The sequence below is a fragment of the Papio anubis genome, chromosome 19 (genome assembly GCF_008728515.1).
Source record: "Papio anubis isolate 15944 chromosome 19, Panubis1.0, whole genome shotgun sequence".
In the NCBI taxonomy this organism is placed as follows: Eukaryota; Metazoa; Chordata; class Mammalia; order Primates; family Cercopithecidae; genus Papio; species Papio anubis.
Window position 1 is genome coordinate 39,492,773 of NC_044994.1, and position 16,164 is coordinate 39,508,936.

At 45.2% G+C, this 16,164-nt stretch overlaps 2 long non-coding RNA genes across 2 annotated transcripts in view; one reads left to right on the forward strand and one right to left on the reverse strand.

The window, feature by feature from the left end:
* Window positions 1–1,942: 1,942 nt before the first annotated feature.
* LOC103879721 lies at window positions 1,943–10,732 on the reverse strand. The gene is made up of 2 exons (XR_002518697.2): window positions 10,611–10,732; window positions 1,943–2,177 (listed from the first exon to the last, which is right to left on the reverse strand). It is a non-coding gene; the product is annotated as an uncharacterized LOC103879721 (long non-coding RNA).
* A 78-nt stretch (window positions 10,733–10,810) lies between these two features.
* Window positions 10,811–16,164, forward strand: part of LOC103879720 — a 32,587-nt gene continuing 27,233 nt past the window's right edge. Inside the window, exon 1 of the long non-coding RNA XR_640472.4 lies at window positions 10,811–10,861. This is a non-coding gene — a long non-coding RNA (uncharacterized LOC103879720). The remainder of the gene's footprint in view (window positions 10,862–16,164) is intronic.

The following is a 16,164-nucleotide window of genomic DNA, read 5'->3' on the forward strand; positions in this document are numbered from 1 at the left end:
CCTGGAGCTCCTCAGAAGTAGCTTCAGCTCATGGCTCAAACATGGCTCTGTGGCCAAGGCCTAGCATCCCCACAATTTCCTGGACCACAAATGGCTTTCCTGACAGCAAGTTCTGCAGCGTGGTCTCAGGAATGGGCAACTGCGGACACTTGACCCAGCTGAGAAGCTTCCTGAGTGGAGTTTGTACTTCATTTAACAAAATATTGCTGAGGGAAGGCCTGCTTTGTACTCTGCATAGAGCAAGGTGCTATGCAAAAACAATCTCTTAGATACTGATTGCATTTTTTATTCTGCTTTCAAGATCCAGCTTACATGGCACCTATCCTACAAAGTCTTTCTTAAGACTCCTCATCCCCCTGCAACCCTGGGTTCCCATGGTTTAACCCTCTATCCCATTCCATTTCACCTCAAATTATCAGTATTTCTTCATACATATATTCCTTCTGCTAGGCTGGAAATTCCTTGGGGGCAAGGGACAAATACAGTCCGCTTTCCCCCTTCAGCATATCCCATCTTTGCTCTTCCTCATCTCTCAGCATTTCGAAAGTGTTTGATACAGTTAGTACTCACCACTAGGACTTCTAACTTCTTTGGTGGGGCAATGCTGTTGTTTATTTCTTCACCACGAGTATTTGCTAACATTCTTGAGGGGCAGACACAGAAAACTCTCCCAGGTTTAAAAAGCTGGTAGCTGTGGCCTGAAGCTCTTAACACTCTCCTTAGTTACCTGATTTCCTCCGGTGGGTCTGGCCTACTCCAGGGAAGGCATTTTGCCCTGAAAATGTGATGCTTTCAAGACTCCATAGAAAGCAAAACAAACACTCAGCTTTCCGCTTGGGAAAGGGGCTTGTGCCTTTAAGACCTGCCTTGGGAAATCAGCCTGAGCAACATAATTGCTGTGAAATTACCTCAGATCACACCCACACATTCATTATGAGATTCCTTATTGACACCTTGACAATTTGTTTCAGAAGACATTATCGCATATTCCTCCCTCTGGAATAGATACAGACGCATATAGACATACGAGCCCACACATAATGTATATGCATATCAGTGTGTTTTTATTATATAATTATACAAGGCTATCAATCAGTTTTCATTTGGAACTCTTTGCATTTATAGTTCAGGAAGTTATTTAAAATCAAGAGGTGGAGAAGAGAGCCTCCTAGAAGAACCAAAGATGAAGAGTAGAATTGAGTAAGACAGTGGGCATGTCTTTGCTATTTGAGAACAGCACCTACCCCCACACCACACACATTCTTTCCTTCTTCACAATGCCAGGTTTTTTGCTACCAGTGGGAATTCAGTCCTGGAAAGCACTCTCAAGAGGAGGGTGCCAGTGGAACAACTCCATGGGGAACCTCTTCAGGGACATAGCAGTGTCATCTTTGGCCTCTCCAGGCCGTTCCCTTGGCTCTGGGGTAACCTCATGGCCACACTGATATGCATACAATGGCAAAGGGACAGCTGGGTGCCAGTCAGTTTCATACATCTCCCCAGGTCCCTGAAGATCAAGCATAGTATCTGAGAGCAGAACTTCCCAACCTTTTAAAGTCATGATACACATGAAAATGAGAATATTCATATTGCACACTATAGTAAACTGCAGAGGATTTGGGGCATTTATACAGGGCTTGGAAAAAAAAGTCATTCCATTTTCTTTATATTATACAAAATGAAAACTAAAATGTAGTATATTAGGAAAGACATTATATATTAGTATAAAACATTTTTCTAGTTCTAATGAGAAACTTGACTTTGCTTCCTTCCGTGAATATAACTGTTTCATATCAGGGTTTATGCTCAAAATGGTTATACACAGTGCCTGATGATGACTTTAAAATGATGATCTCTACAAATTCTTGGTAGTCACCCTTGATAAGAAACTTTGCACAAGTGGGTGATAAAAAATTTAAAGCAATTTTTATAACCATTAAAGTTTCATAACAGTTGAAATTATATTTAAAGAATTTAACAGCTCTTCCTTTTATTTCATTGACAAATGTAGTGTTGAAAGTTTTTGTGATGATGCAGATGGGTTTCAAATCCAATAGAACTTATTCACGTCAAGGAATCAGAAGAACGATTGCTCTCTCATTTGCAGAACTTGGTGGATGTGTTGCTGGAACGTTCACTCTGCAGCTGGCTTGGATGACTCTTGAAGGGCACAACCACTGCAAGCAGATAAAAGTATATAGCATATATGAAGCTCAATCCAGAGCCATTTCCACTATGCCCACCGTTAAACCGCACCTGTGTCTCTGCCACTTTTCTTCTCTGATAGGTGCACTTGGAGCTGCACACAGTACCCTTGACACATGAACATCTCCAACAGTTCATCAGACTTCTGTCCCTATCATGGTGACAAGTGGGGCTTGCAGCTGTCTGCTGGAGTAGGTGTCTGGAGGTAGAGTATCTCCTTGGTTATTCTTATTGCAACTCTGCAGAGCAGCATGGGTCAGGCACTACTAGTCATGCACACCGTCCCTGGGGACCACAGTATATGCCATGAGACCCTGCTTACCTTGGGTGGCCTTCTGCGGAGCCACTGATAGGGTTACTTGTGGCTACAGGAGACCATTCCTAGGTACTCTGTCTACCCTCAATGTCCTGGAGCTGAGAGGGTCAGATTTTACATGACTGTAATTCATTTGTAGCATGGCGGCTGGGAAGCACATGTTAGACAAGTCCCTTCTCCTCTCTGAGCTGCATTTTCTCATCTGTGACTTCCCTGGTTGCTTCCAGTAAGAAATACAGTCATGAAATAGAAAATCAGATATTGTTGAATATAACTAGGCAAACAAATGAGTAATTTAAGGAAGTGTTCTTGGCCCTTGTCTGGAGGTTGCTAGGCAGGGAGGGATCCGTAGAGTTGTGTTAAAAGGGGCAAAGGCAAGACCATCATATCTCTAGCACCCTTCCAAGGTTGCACGAGCTTTGTGGTGGGTGTTCTGGTAAACCTGTTAGGAATACTGGCCCAGCAAGCATAGGATAGTGTCCTGGAGCTGGTAAGAACAGGCTAAATTGTTTCAAAAAGTAGCTGAATAGATTCTGGAAACCATAGAAAGAGGACCAAGTGGGATAAAGTTGGAAAAGAGCCAGGGGCAGTGAAGAGATTGACAAAGAGCTGCATATCACTATAGCTCATGTTTATTGACTACTGTTAGGTGCCAGGTAATGTGATCATGTATTTATATATATTGTTAATAACTAATTAATTCTTACAAATCCTGATAAAGTGGGTACTATTTTCACTTAACAGATTTGAACACTGAGGCTTAGAGATGTTATTTAAATTGTCCAAAGCCACAGGGCTGTTAAGGGGCAAAGCCAGGACTGCAGGCCAGTATGAAAGTAGTGCCTGAAATTGGATATAGACTCGTTTTTTGGAGGCCCTGTTTTATCTGTGTGCTGCGTTCTTTGAGGATATTTAAGAGGAGAAGATGTTGCTTTCACTTTTTAAAACTTTCCAACTATTCAAAGATCTAACACCTAAAGAGATCCCATGAATCATTTACAGTGGCCAGGACCTGCTGCCTCTTCCTTTATAGGGTCTGTCTCTGTGTCTTCATTTCTGGCCCCCTTTTCACTGCTGTACTACTTGTAAAAGCTCAAACTCAGGCAGACATTCAAAGTCACTGTAACCTAGCTTCAACTGAATCCTGAAAGAGTAGCTGACATGCAGTATGTGTTCAACTGATGTTAAGTGAGTGAATGAACGGATGGATAAATCATGCCTTGGTCTCTTTCTTCCTTTCCCCCACTCTACACGGCCCTGGCTCTCACCAACTCTGTCGGCTTGCTGTGCCCTTAAACACCCTGTGCATTCTATGCCCAGGCCTTTGCTCCTTCTAGGATTGTGTCCCCAACTTCTATCCTCATCATTAAGTCCTACCTGGCCTGCAAGGCCCAGCTCACCTTCTCTGCCAAGTTCGATCTGACTAACATGTCTTCAAAAGACCTGCCTCCTTTGAACTTCTAGAGTCTGGGCCCTCAGGCAGCACTGACATCAGTGATTTGTGATACATTTTTGAACCTAATATGCTCTTGTCCAGGCTGAAGAGTGAGCACCCAAGTGCAACTAGTGCCTCAGGGGCCCTGTCTCACAGGACTCTGGAAGAGACTTATCTCTTGCTTAGTCCTGCATAGTGCCTTGCATTTAGTAGGTGCTCAATTCATATCATCAGAGTAATTGACAGGAAGCAACTTGTACACAGTAAACATATATAATTGATATGGTTTGGCTGTATGTCCCCACCCAAATCTCATCTTGAATTGTACTCCCATAATTCCCACATGTGGAGGGACCTGGTGGGAGACAATCAAATCATGGGGGGCAGTTTCCCCATACTGTTTTCATAGTAGTGAATAAGTCTCACGAGATCTGATGGTTTGATAAGGGGAAACCTGTTTCACTTGACTCTCATTCTCTCTCTTGCCTGCTGTGATATAAGATGTGCCTTTCAGCTTCCACCATGATTGTGAGGCCTCCTCAACCATGTGGAACTGTGAGTCTATTAAACCTTTTTCTTTTGTAAATTACCTAGTCTCAGGTATGTCTTTATCAGCGGCATGAAAATGAACTAATACAGTAAAGTGGTACCAGTAGAGTGGGGTGCTGCTGAAAAGGTACCCAAAAATGTGGAAGCAACTTTGGAGCTAGGGAACAGTCAAAGGTTGGCACAGTTTGGAGGGCTCAGAAGAAGACAGAAAAATGTGGGAAAGTTTGGAACTCCCTAGAGACTTGTTGAATGGCTTTGACCAAAATGCTGATAGTGATATGCACAACGAAATCCAGGCTGACGTGGTCTCAGATGGAGATGAGAACTTGTTGGAAACTGGAGCAAAGGTGACTCTTGTTATGTTTTAGCCAAGAGACTGGTGGCATTTTGCCCTTGACCTAGAGTTTTGTGGAACTTTGAACTTGAGAGAGATGATTTAGGGTATCTGGTGGAAGAAATTTCTAAGCAGCAAAACATTCAAAATGTGACTTGGGTGCTGTTAAAGGCATTCAGTTTTAAAAGGGAAGCAGAGCATAAAAGCTTTGAAAATTTGCAGCCTGATAATGCAATAGAAAAGAAAATCCCATATTCTGAGGAGAAATCCAAGCCAGCCACAGATATTTGCATAAGTAACATATGCTGGAATGTTAATCCCCAAGACAATGGGGAAAATGTCTCCAGGGCATGTCAGAGGTCTTCATGGCAGCCCCTCCCATCACAGGCCTGATGGTCTAGGGGGGAAAAAGTGGTTTCAAGGGCCAGGCCCAGGGTCCCTGTGCTGTGTGCAGCCTAGTGACTTGGTGCCCTGTGTCCCAGATGCTCCAGCTGTGGCTGAAAGGGGCCAATGTAGAGCTCGGGCTATGGCTTCAGAGGGTGCAAGCCCTAAGCCTTGGCAGCTTCCATGTGGTGTTGAGCCTACAAGTGCTCAGAAGTCAAGAACTGGGGTTTGGGAACCTCTGTCTAGATTTCAGAAGATGTATGAAAATGCCTGGATGCCCAGGCAGAAGTTTGCTGCAGGAGTGGTGCTCTCATGGAGAACCTCTGCTAGGGCAGTGTGGAAGAGAAATGTGGGGTCAGAGCCCCCACACAAAGTCCCTACTGGGGCAACACCTAGTGGAGCTGTGAGAAGAGGGCCACCCTCCTCCAGACCCCAGAATGGTAGATCCACTGACAGCTTGCACCGTGTGCCTGGAAAAGCTGCAGACACTCAACACAAGCCCATGAAAGCGTCCAGGAGGGAGGCTGTACCCTGCAGACCCACAGGGGTGGAGCTGCCCAAGACCATGAGAACTCATGTCTTGCATTAGCGTGACCTGGATGCAAGACATGGTGTCAGAGGAGGTCATTTTGGAGCTTTAAGATTTGACTGCCCTATTGGATTTTGGACTTGCATGGGGCCTGTAGCCCCTTTGTTTTGCCCAATTTCCCCCATTTGGAATTGCTCTATTTACCCCATGTCTGTACTCCCATTGTATTTAGGAAGTAACTAACTTGCTTTTGATTTTACAGGCTCATAGGTGGATGGCATTTGCTTTGTCTCAGATAAGACTTTGGACTGTGGACTTTTGAGTTAATGCTGAAATAAGTTAAGACTTTGGGGGACTGTTGGGAAGGCATGATTGGTTTTGAAATGTGAGGACATGAGATTTGGCAGGGGCCGGGGTGGAATTACATGGTTTGACTCTATGTCTCCACCCAAATCTCATCTTGAATTGTATTCCCGTAATTCCCGTGTGTGATGAGAGGGACCTGGTGGGAGACAGTTGAGTCATGGGGGCAGTTTCTCTCATACTGTTCTCGTGGTAGTGAATAAATCTCACGAGATCTGATGATTTGATAAGGGGAAATCCTTTTCGCTTGACTCTCATTCTTTCTCTTGCTTGCTGTGATGTAAGACATGCCTTTCACCTTCCACAATGATTGTGAGGCCTCCCCAGCCACATGGAACTGTGAATCGAATTAAACCTCTTTCTTTTGTAAATTACCAAGTCTCAGGTATGTCTTTATCAGCAGCATGAAAACAAACTAATACAACAATGATCCTGTTTAATATATTCTATCAAAAATAATAATATTTACCACCCATGTTTTGTGCAAGATTCTGGGAATACCAACAACTTCTCAGAGCAAAGAATGTCTGAATTGTGACTGGCAAAATGTACTAATGTTTCTCTTCTCCCCTCATTAATGGAATATCAAACAAATGCTCAATTAAATATAACATTACAGGCTCCTTGGCATTTTTTTAAAAACTTTTTTACCAGCTAGTTCATCATTTTTGCTTTTTCCAAGAGAGGCATTTCTGCTAAAAGGGAGGGGTATAAAAATGCAGGCTATTTTTGCACTAAATGAGCCCTCCCCACTCTGACTGTTCCTGGAGAAGACTTCACCAACTAGGAAGTGGGTGCAACTGCAGGACCAGGAAGGAGACGGTTAACAGCCACCTTATGGACCTTCTAGGAGTTGAACTTGGAGTTCAGAGTCCTAGGTTGCTTGAGTGCCTGTTTTGTTTTTTTCTTAATTTAAGTTTGTGATTGACTTATGTGCACTGGCACTTTTAAGAGATTAGAATAAAACACAGTGAGAGTTCAGAACAAATGTAAATGGCCTCAAAGAAAAGTGGGGGGAATGACAATAATCTTTTTTAATGGCTGTAAAATGTAGGAAGGATAGATCATGAGCTCTCTGCATGGGGCCCTTGTCTGATCTCAATCCAGTATTGTAATTTAGACATGACTTTTTATTTAATTTCTGACTGAGAAAGGGAAATTAGAAAACAGCATTATCTCAGCTGCTTCGTTATAATGAACAATATTTCACAGTGCCAGCCCTGAAGTTACCTTCAGAACTTCTTTTATGAGGCCGATGTTGACTCCAGCTCTAGGAGAGCTTGAATTTCCCCACACACTTGAGGAGCAGTTGTTGCTTGAGGAACAGAAACGTAAGTATGGTTTTTAATTAGAAGCTGGTTTAAGGCTTAGGCAGCCCACAGGTTTGCAGGTAGGGGAAGGGAACAGAGATCATAAAATGAGGCACTGGAAGATACTAAAACCTGGACTAGTCTGTGCTGGACTTCCTTCCGTGTAAGTAACAGTCCGCTTCTAATCTCCCAACCCATTTATTTGTTTAATTTTTAAATCTGGGGGATTTATCCCATCTGTAATTAACCCTTGCATCTGGCCAGAGCAGACCTGCCTTCTGTCCCTTCTCTTCCCTGCTCCCAGCCACTAAATACATAATGGTCTGATAAATATTTAAGCAGTGATGAGGGAGATAATGCAAGTAATCCATTAGAGCCGCCTGCCTGTGCTGGCACCGGGGAAAATGGGGGTGCTAAAGTGGATGGAGTAAGTGCTGAAATCCCAGGCTGAGCGGCAGGCTCCCTGACCGCAGAGGGCCCTGAGCACCGAGCCCGGCTGTAGATAGACCAGACATTTCAGGCCGAGGGAGCCCTTCCTCCCACTTGGCCTCCTTGAGCACATGCCCCTGCTCCCACAGTCCGCGTCCCTGCTGAGCCGGATGGGGTTGGGCCTGTATTCTGGAGTGGAGGATAACATGGGAATGGAGCTGGCATGAAGAATCGCTGAGGTATCTGGCACTGAGGGATCAGTGAGGTAGATTGGGATGCCTACACTGCTGTTGCTGTGGGGCCTCCAGGACAGCCCACTGCTAACCTCTAGAGCCAGGGCATCGGCAAGCCCCGGTTTGTGCAGGACAGTTCCATGTTATGCCATTTGCCCAGCATAGTGGTGGACAGTGCCCCCTTTCACTTTCACGTATTCCAATTTGGACGATAAATTGTATGGTCACCCCACCTATAATATGGGTCACCCCACCTATAATTGTACGATCACCTCACCTTTCTAATAAGATGCATTAGAATGATGGAGGGAGAAAGTGGTGAGGGGATGATAGCAGCACACTCCTCATAGCATATACCCCAAATGCAGCCATATATAGGGGTTCAAAATCCTACGCTTAACCCCAGGAGCCCTTCACCACACACATACACATACACACACACATAGCTCCCAGCTCAGTGTTGACTATGTTTGTGGAGTGAATGAATGAATTGTGGTTATCTGTGATTATGTTAAATCTCTCCTATTATCTCAGAAGGTCTTTGACTGCAGCAAATATTTTTTGATTCATCTTTACCCAGGGTATTATTCATATATCCAAATACATATCCAAATAAAACTCCCCTTTCAGTGAATGCACTCATCCCAAAATAATTGTATATGCACTTCATGCATACTCTCCTTCAATACCTCCTCTCCAGCCTCAGAAAATAGAAATATCAAGTTCCCCATTTTTTATGATTTAATCTTTACTAGCTTTTTCTTAAGTTTTGCCTCTTTGGAACAAGTAGACAGTAAAAAATTCAAGATGGTCCCTATTATTCATTCAATTAATCCCTTCTATTCCTTCCCTCCATTTCATTCATCTATTTCATTTATTTCTTCATTCATTCAACATTCACTCATTAGATATTCATTGAATACTACATGCTGGGCTAAACCAGTTCCTGGTGTGACTTCAGACAAGTCCTTCTGATGCCTCAATTTCCCCATGAGCAGAATGAATTAAATATTACATTGCTGGCTTTAGAAACATCATCCGGGGTGTTCCTCTAGATCTGACATAAATCCATGGGTCTGCCTCCTTTAAGCTCCCCGGGGGCAAATCCAGAGAGTGAGCAGGGAAAGGGTCTCCAGGGGCTTCACACCCTCAAGTCTATTTGTGCATTGACTTTCCCTCCTGCCCCAACCCTGGGTCAGCTCGTGCTTAATGCCGGTGACTCTGCTCCTCTGGGGAGCTGCCTTGGGCCCAGCCCAGCTGCCCCATCCCTCCAGGGTTATGGGCCTCTATGGCCTTGACGTCAGTCCCCACCACTGCTGTGCCCTTGGGGCTTTTACTTTAGTGCTAAATGCCAGCAGCGCCCCTGCAGTCTCTACCACCTCCCCTTCTCAGAAGTGAACTTGCCTGGACACACAGGTCTTCATGTTCTGTCAGCAACTCTGAGGGTTACCTATCTGCTCACTGACAGTCACATTATCCTTATTCACACACACACACACACACACACACACACACAGGCAGATGCATATGAACCTGCGTTTGCAACATGCATGCACTGATACATACATAAGGCTTGCAACTATTGCCCATAAAATCAACACATGCTTGTGCAACCATAAACTTCATGTGTGCACACATTTTATACACATATAGGCACACACATACACAACATACACATGAGCATACGCACCCTAAAATCATGGAAAACATGAGATAGACACCAGTCTTTAGACATCTGCAGGACTCCCACGTGTAAGGCACTTTGCTATATGCTGTGTGGGACGCGAGGAGTGAGGATGTACACTTGTGCATGCGTATGCACACCCTGAACTTATACACCACCTTTCCTCACTCTCTTTAACACCCCTTCCTTTATGACTGGCATTGCAGGTGGCTGCTTACAGCAATTGGCTTTTGTTGCATGTATTTAGAGATGAGCCTGGACTTTTGCGCTAAAATAAAACTTCAATTTGAATCCGGACCCCTCTTGTCCAAGATCTAAATGTTGCAGGACTGTGTGTTGGTGATGAATGCCCAGGTCCTTGGCATGACCACTTAGCTGAACACTGACCTTGGACATCAGAGGGGGCCACAGGTAAAGAAGCACTTTCAGTCCCTGGAGAGACAAGCATACCCACAACTACAGCAACAAGACAGTGCACAGCTCTGCAGTCAGATCGAGTCAAATGGTAATGATTAGTTAGGTGACCTTGGGCAAGCTCATATCAACCTTGCTAAGCCTCAGTTTCCTCATCTATGAAATGAGTCAATGATGGCCCTTCTTCATAGTGGTGTTGTGAGGACTGAAAGAGGATAATCTAAGCGTTAGCAGAGGGCCTGTCACAGTGTAAGTACCTAATAGAACTATCAGCTATTATTATCAGATGGAATATACACACAAAATATGCTGTCTGCACAGAAGGTAGAAGGGAGCAAGTGAACTCCTTACAGGGCTGGGAGAAGCTGGCACATTCTCGAGTTGCTTCAACTTGATCTTGGCCTCTCTCTCTCCGCTTCCCTTACCTGTACTAGCCACAGGCCACTGCCATCTGAAAGGACAACCCTTTTGGCTGAGTTATGAGGTCTTCACTGTGGAACTTCTTCATAAGTCTTTGGTGGTGTTTTCTTGGGCTGGGAGAGGCCTCTCCCCAGTGGAGAGGGCTGTCATAGCTGGAGACCATTGTGACTTATAGAACCTTCTCCGAAGGCCTCCTTCCCTACAGAGATAAACAGTGGAGTTGTTGGTGCTGCGAAGGCCACGTGCATTAGGACAGGTGTGCAGGCCTATTTTTCCATCATTTGTCCACTTGGGGAACTGTAATTTACCTCGGTTTTCCCATCTCTGCAAGAATGTGGAATAAAATGCCGAGGGAGGTTTATACTTGTAATATTGGAAAATATGTATTTGGCCTGCCACATCATTTCCTGGTAGACAACTCCTAAAATCCTTAGAATCTCCAAAGTGATTCTTTGTATGCTAATAAGTTGACTAATGGCTGGCAGTCTCCAACTAGTTTTAGGATGGGAGTTGGCCAGTGGAAAGACCAAAGCAGGATTAGAGGATTGGTACTTTCAGCTCCATCCCATAACCTCAGGGGAGGGGTGAGGGTCTGAAAGTTAAGTTGATTACCAATGGCCAAGGACTTAATCAAGCCTGTATAATGAAGCCTTCATAAAACCTCCAAAGGACAGGATTTGGAGAATTTCTGGGATAGCCGAACACGCAGAGGTTCCCAGACGGTGGCACATCCACCCAAGGAGGGCATGGGAGCTCTTCGACCCTCCCCTGATACCTCGCCCTATGCATCCTATCATCTGTATCCTTTGTGATATCCTTTATAATGAACCAGCAAACGTAAGTGTTTCTCTGAGTTCTGTGACCCTCTTTAGCAAATTAATCACACCCAGACAGGGGATCATGGAAACCACAACTTGAAGCCAATTGGTCAGAAAGTTGGGAGGCCCGGGCTTGAGACTGGTGTCTGAAATAAGGGTAGTCTTCGGGACCAAACCTATTACAGTAGGTGACTAGTCAGGTATGAGCAGGGCAGGAGAGGGCTCTCCCGCCAACACACAACAGAAGTGTTGGGCAGCCATCAGGTGATGGTTAGGCGATTGTTAATTGTTTCTCTAAAGTAATAATTAATTGATCACAGCTGGCACTAGGGAAAGGCAGTCTCCTAATAGCTGAAGATAGAAAACACCTGAAATTGATCAGCAGCTTCCCAATAAGATCTCAAGAATGGGGAGAAGTAACGCAAGATTCCAGAAGTATGCCAATGTATGAAACCCCAAGTCAAGTGATCAAGACACTTGGTTTCTGAAGTTGCCTGCTTGGCTCTCTTCCAAGAAAACTTCCCTTTCTTTCTTTCCTTACCTTCCTTTCTTTCCTTTCCTTCCTTTCTTTCCTTTCCTTACTCTTCTGAAGCTTTTTAGTAAACGTCCACTCCTGCTCTGAAACTTGCCTTGATCTCTTTTTCTGCATTATGCCCTGCAGTCAAATTATTTCTTCTGAGAATTGAAGTTGCTGCAGAGCCGTACAGATTCACTGCCGGGAACTCAGATACCTTTCACTGGTAACAAACCCTCAACCTGTGGGGTCTGACACTATCTCCAGGTGGGCGGAGTCAGAATTGAATTGGAGGGCACCTAGCTGGTGCCCCCTGCAGAACTGATTGCTTGCTTGGTGTGTGGGGAAAAAAACCACACACATTTGGCCACAAAAGGCTTTTGTGTTGATTGTTGTGGTGTGAGAGCAGAGGAAAGTACAGTTTGTGTTTTTCCACTCACAATCCTTGCTTTGGATGGATGATAGGACTTTGGTGAAACCCAGGGAAAAGCACCCAAGACCTTGACCAAAAAGTCAAACCTGTTACTAAACAGACAGACTGTCCAGCCAGCCAACCAAAAAGCAAAACGACAGAGCGGAGCACAGCCAGACCTCACACAGCAAGGCAAATGCTGGGGAGTTCACAGAAGGCAGGAGCAGGGCCATCGGGGCGGGGGTGCTTGGGTCTCTAATCACACCATGTGAACCTCTCTGCACACCCCAACATTGCTACTTAGGGCACAATGAACATTGTTGACAGCCTTCAAGGGGCACATAAAGTTCAAAGGGCCACTCTGAAAGAATTGGAGGAGGGAGAGAAGCAGTGTCCCCCTCCCCACCACTCCCCGCCCCAAACCTACTCCAATAGTGTGTCTTGGTGATAAGAAGTGACAGGGCAGAGACTTGGGGCATGTGTTCCTGGGCTGACAGTGGGAGTTGCTATGAATTGAATATTTGTGTCCCCACAAATTTCTATGTTGCAACCCTAGTCCCCATGTGATGGTATTTGGAGGTGGGGCCTTTGGGAGGTAATTGGGGTTAGAAGAGGTCATGAGGGTGGGACCCCCGTGATGGGATTAATGTCCTTATAAGGAGATGAAGAGACCAGCACTTGTCAGTCTGCCACATGAGGATACAGTGAGAAGGTACCATCTGCAGGCCAGGAAGAGGACTCTCGTCAGAACCTGACCATGCTGGCACCCTGATCTCAGACCTCCAGTTTCTAGAAGTGTGACAAACAAATGTCTGTTGTTTTGATTACCCGGTCTATGGCAGCAGTCCTCAACCTTTTTGACACCAGGGACTGTTTTCATAGAAGTCAGTTTTTCCAGTCGGGGTGGTGGAGGCAGTGAGAGGGATGGTTTGGTGATGAAACTGTTCCACCTCATTATTAGGCGTTAGATTCTCATAAGGAGCGCACAACCTAGATCCCTCAAATGTGTAGTTCACAATAGGGTGCATGCTCCTATGAGAATCTAATGCTACCGCTGATCTGACTGGAGGCAGGGCTCAGGTGGTAATGTGGTAATGCTCTCTTGCCTGGCACTCACTTCCTGCTGTGTGGCCCAGTTCCTAACAGGCCACAGACCGGTACAGGTCCATGGCCTGGGGGTTGGGGACCCCTGGTCTGTTCTATTCTGTTATAGCCCGAGATGACTAAGACAGGTGTGTATATATATCAGCCATGGCCAGCACTAACTGCAGCCTTCTCTTCTAGCCTCTCGCTCCTCTGCCAGAAGCTTTGTCTTTCAGCAACCAAGGGCCCACAAAACTCAAAGCAGCAATCTGGGGCCCAGAGTGTCTGTCTCAAAGCATTGCTATCTGGAGAGAGGCTCCAAAATATCCCAAGAACAGGTGGGAACAGAACCTGGAGCAAAGCCTTCAGCCCTCAGTGTCGGCAGCTTTTCCTTTGGAGGGTGGTCAGGGACAAAGGTTTGGATCCCAGTGCACAGGTGGGGACTACTCAGAGCCATATGGCACAGAATAAGACTTCATTTCCTGGCCAGGACTTGTTGATGTGATATTAGAGTAGGCTGAGCCCTTGCCTCTGTGCAGGGCCACATCCATCCCTAATTGTGCGGGTGTGAGAGGTCTGTGGGAGTGCTTCCTGCCATTATAAACAGGAGCTCTTTCTTTCATGGAGTTTCACTAGCAGAAGCCCCTGAAATCTGCTGTTGCTTATTAACAAGGTAGTTGTTGTGTTGTGTCCAGTCTGGAAACTTAGTTTAGACTTGGGGATTAGGACAACTAGTTTCTAGTCCTGTAATAACAGAAATCTCTATCTGGATCCCCCAACTGAGTGAGCTGGTTGGCTTTCTTGGAAACCATTGACAAGAAAGAAGACAGATCAAGCAAGGTGTACCTTTGATCCTTCCCACTTCTCTTTGCAGCCCTTTAGTGAGTTTGTCCCCCCTCCCCTTTTTTTTTTTTTTTTTTGCCCTCCTGCAGGTCAAATCTCCTGAAGTCTGATCTTAGCCCTGTGCTTTTGAAGGAAATAACATATACAGTGGTTCATTTCCAAGACAAAGTGCCTTGAATCAGCTTAGGTCAGTAAACTGCAGAAGAAACAGGATGTACTAGGCCCCTGCTTGGATAGCCAATGCCTACTTGTTGACCTCCCGCCCCACCACCCTGCCCCGCCTGAACCAAACTTAGTTGCTCTCACCTGAACCAAAGAAGTGTAGTCTAAAATGAAAGTTTACTAGCCTGCAAAATAACTCGTTTTGTCTATTCTTATCAGCCTGCTCAGCTACTTAGGTCATCAGTCAAATAACTTGAAGAGCCCGTAAGTTAACTAGGATTGCAATATATTGTGGACTGCAACAAAATGCAGCAAGATAACCCTAAGAAAAACACCTAAAGCCCCTACCTAACAATCAGTAGGAAAGATTGTAACCCAATAGTACTCAGCCTATGAGGAACCGGGGGAGGGACCTGCTCACTAGGGGATAAATTGCTTGTTGTGACCATACTGGGTGTGCCTGCTCATCAGACCCCCGAACTTGCAAGACCATCATTACAAGTCCCACTTTCACTGTTCTCCAGGTCTCTAAGTCCATTCTTTGGGTTTGGATGGGTAAGTTCGTTTCTCACACTCTGAACCACACCTTTACCATCAATGTCCCAGATTACTAGAGTTTAACTTCTACAGAGACCTTCCAGCTGGACTTATCTTAGAAAGAACCTGAGAAACGTAAGTCCTGTTAAGCTGTAAAATTTTATGAGGCTGTAACGTGCAGTTCCTTCCTGTGGTTAATTACATACTGATAGAGTCAAGGTCTAACCAAGATGGCAGACTTCCCAAGTAACAGAATTTTAGGCATCAAGAAGTAATAAGTCAGGAGTCTCTAGATAATCTTGGCAGACATTTTATGCCTTTCAGACAAGTCCTAGTTAGGGTTTCCTTCCCAGTGCAGACACCATCAGTTTGCTTCTTGGTGTCAAATAAAGCTCCACCTGTAGCTCAATGGCCCATTGCTTATAACCAAAATAGAAAGGAGAGAGACCAATGCTGTTGAGTCCAGTACTACTTGGTGAGGTCAGGGATTGGAGAAAGTTTTCTTATATATTTGCACAATGCACCTGGATCAATAAACAGGTTTTTTAAATTATTCATTTTACAACTCAATAAAGCTTAATTATGAGAAAGCAGGAAGACAAGCAGAAGCCATGCTCACATAATATTGTATTCCTCGCAGCAATTCCTGCGGGGCCTTCACACTTGCATCAAAATGTAGAACAAACCAAATTACGGGGACTATTCAAAATTCATTTAAAAACATCATTGAGGAGCATCATAATAAAAACAATGAAAAAGACAAGCTTGGGTTGTTAATTTGTAGCACTGTGTGTGTTTATGGGGGTCTGTATGCATGCATATGTGTGGGTGTGAGGTACATGTGGCTTCATTAGCTTTGCAGGGAGTAGCTGAGACCAAGGGCTAGAGGATTTGAGGCAATGGATTGGACTAGCCTGGCCCAAAGGGGACATGGAGAGGGGTTGGGGACTCTTAGGAAGTACCTCCAGCCCTGTTTTCTGTTTGGCCAAAGGTCAGCCAGGCAGTGTTGGGGCTTGAGTCCCAGATCAGTATCTGGGTGGTAGGGGATGGTGGGCAGCCCAGGGGTTGGGCTAAGGGAGTGCCCAGTTGTCTGCCTCTCACTCGCTATGTTTGCCCAGGTGAGCCTTCCTGTCCCCACCTGCAGACAAAGAGCCCCATGTTCTGATTCACTGTGGTTCCAACAGGGAGTA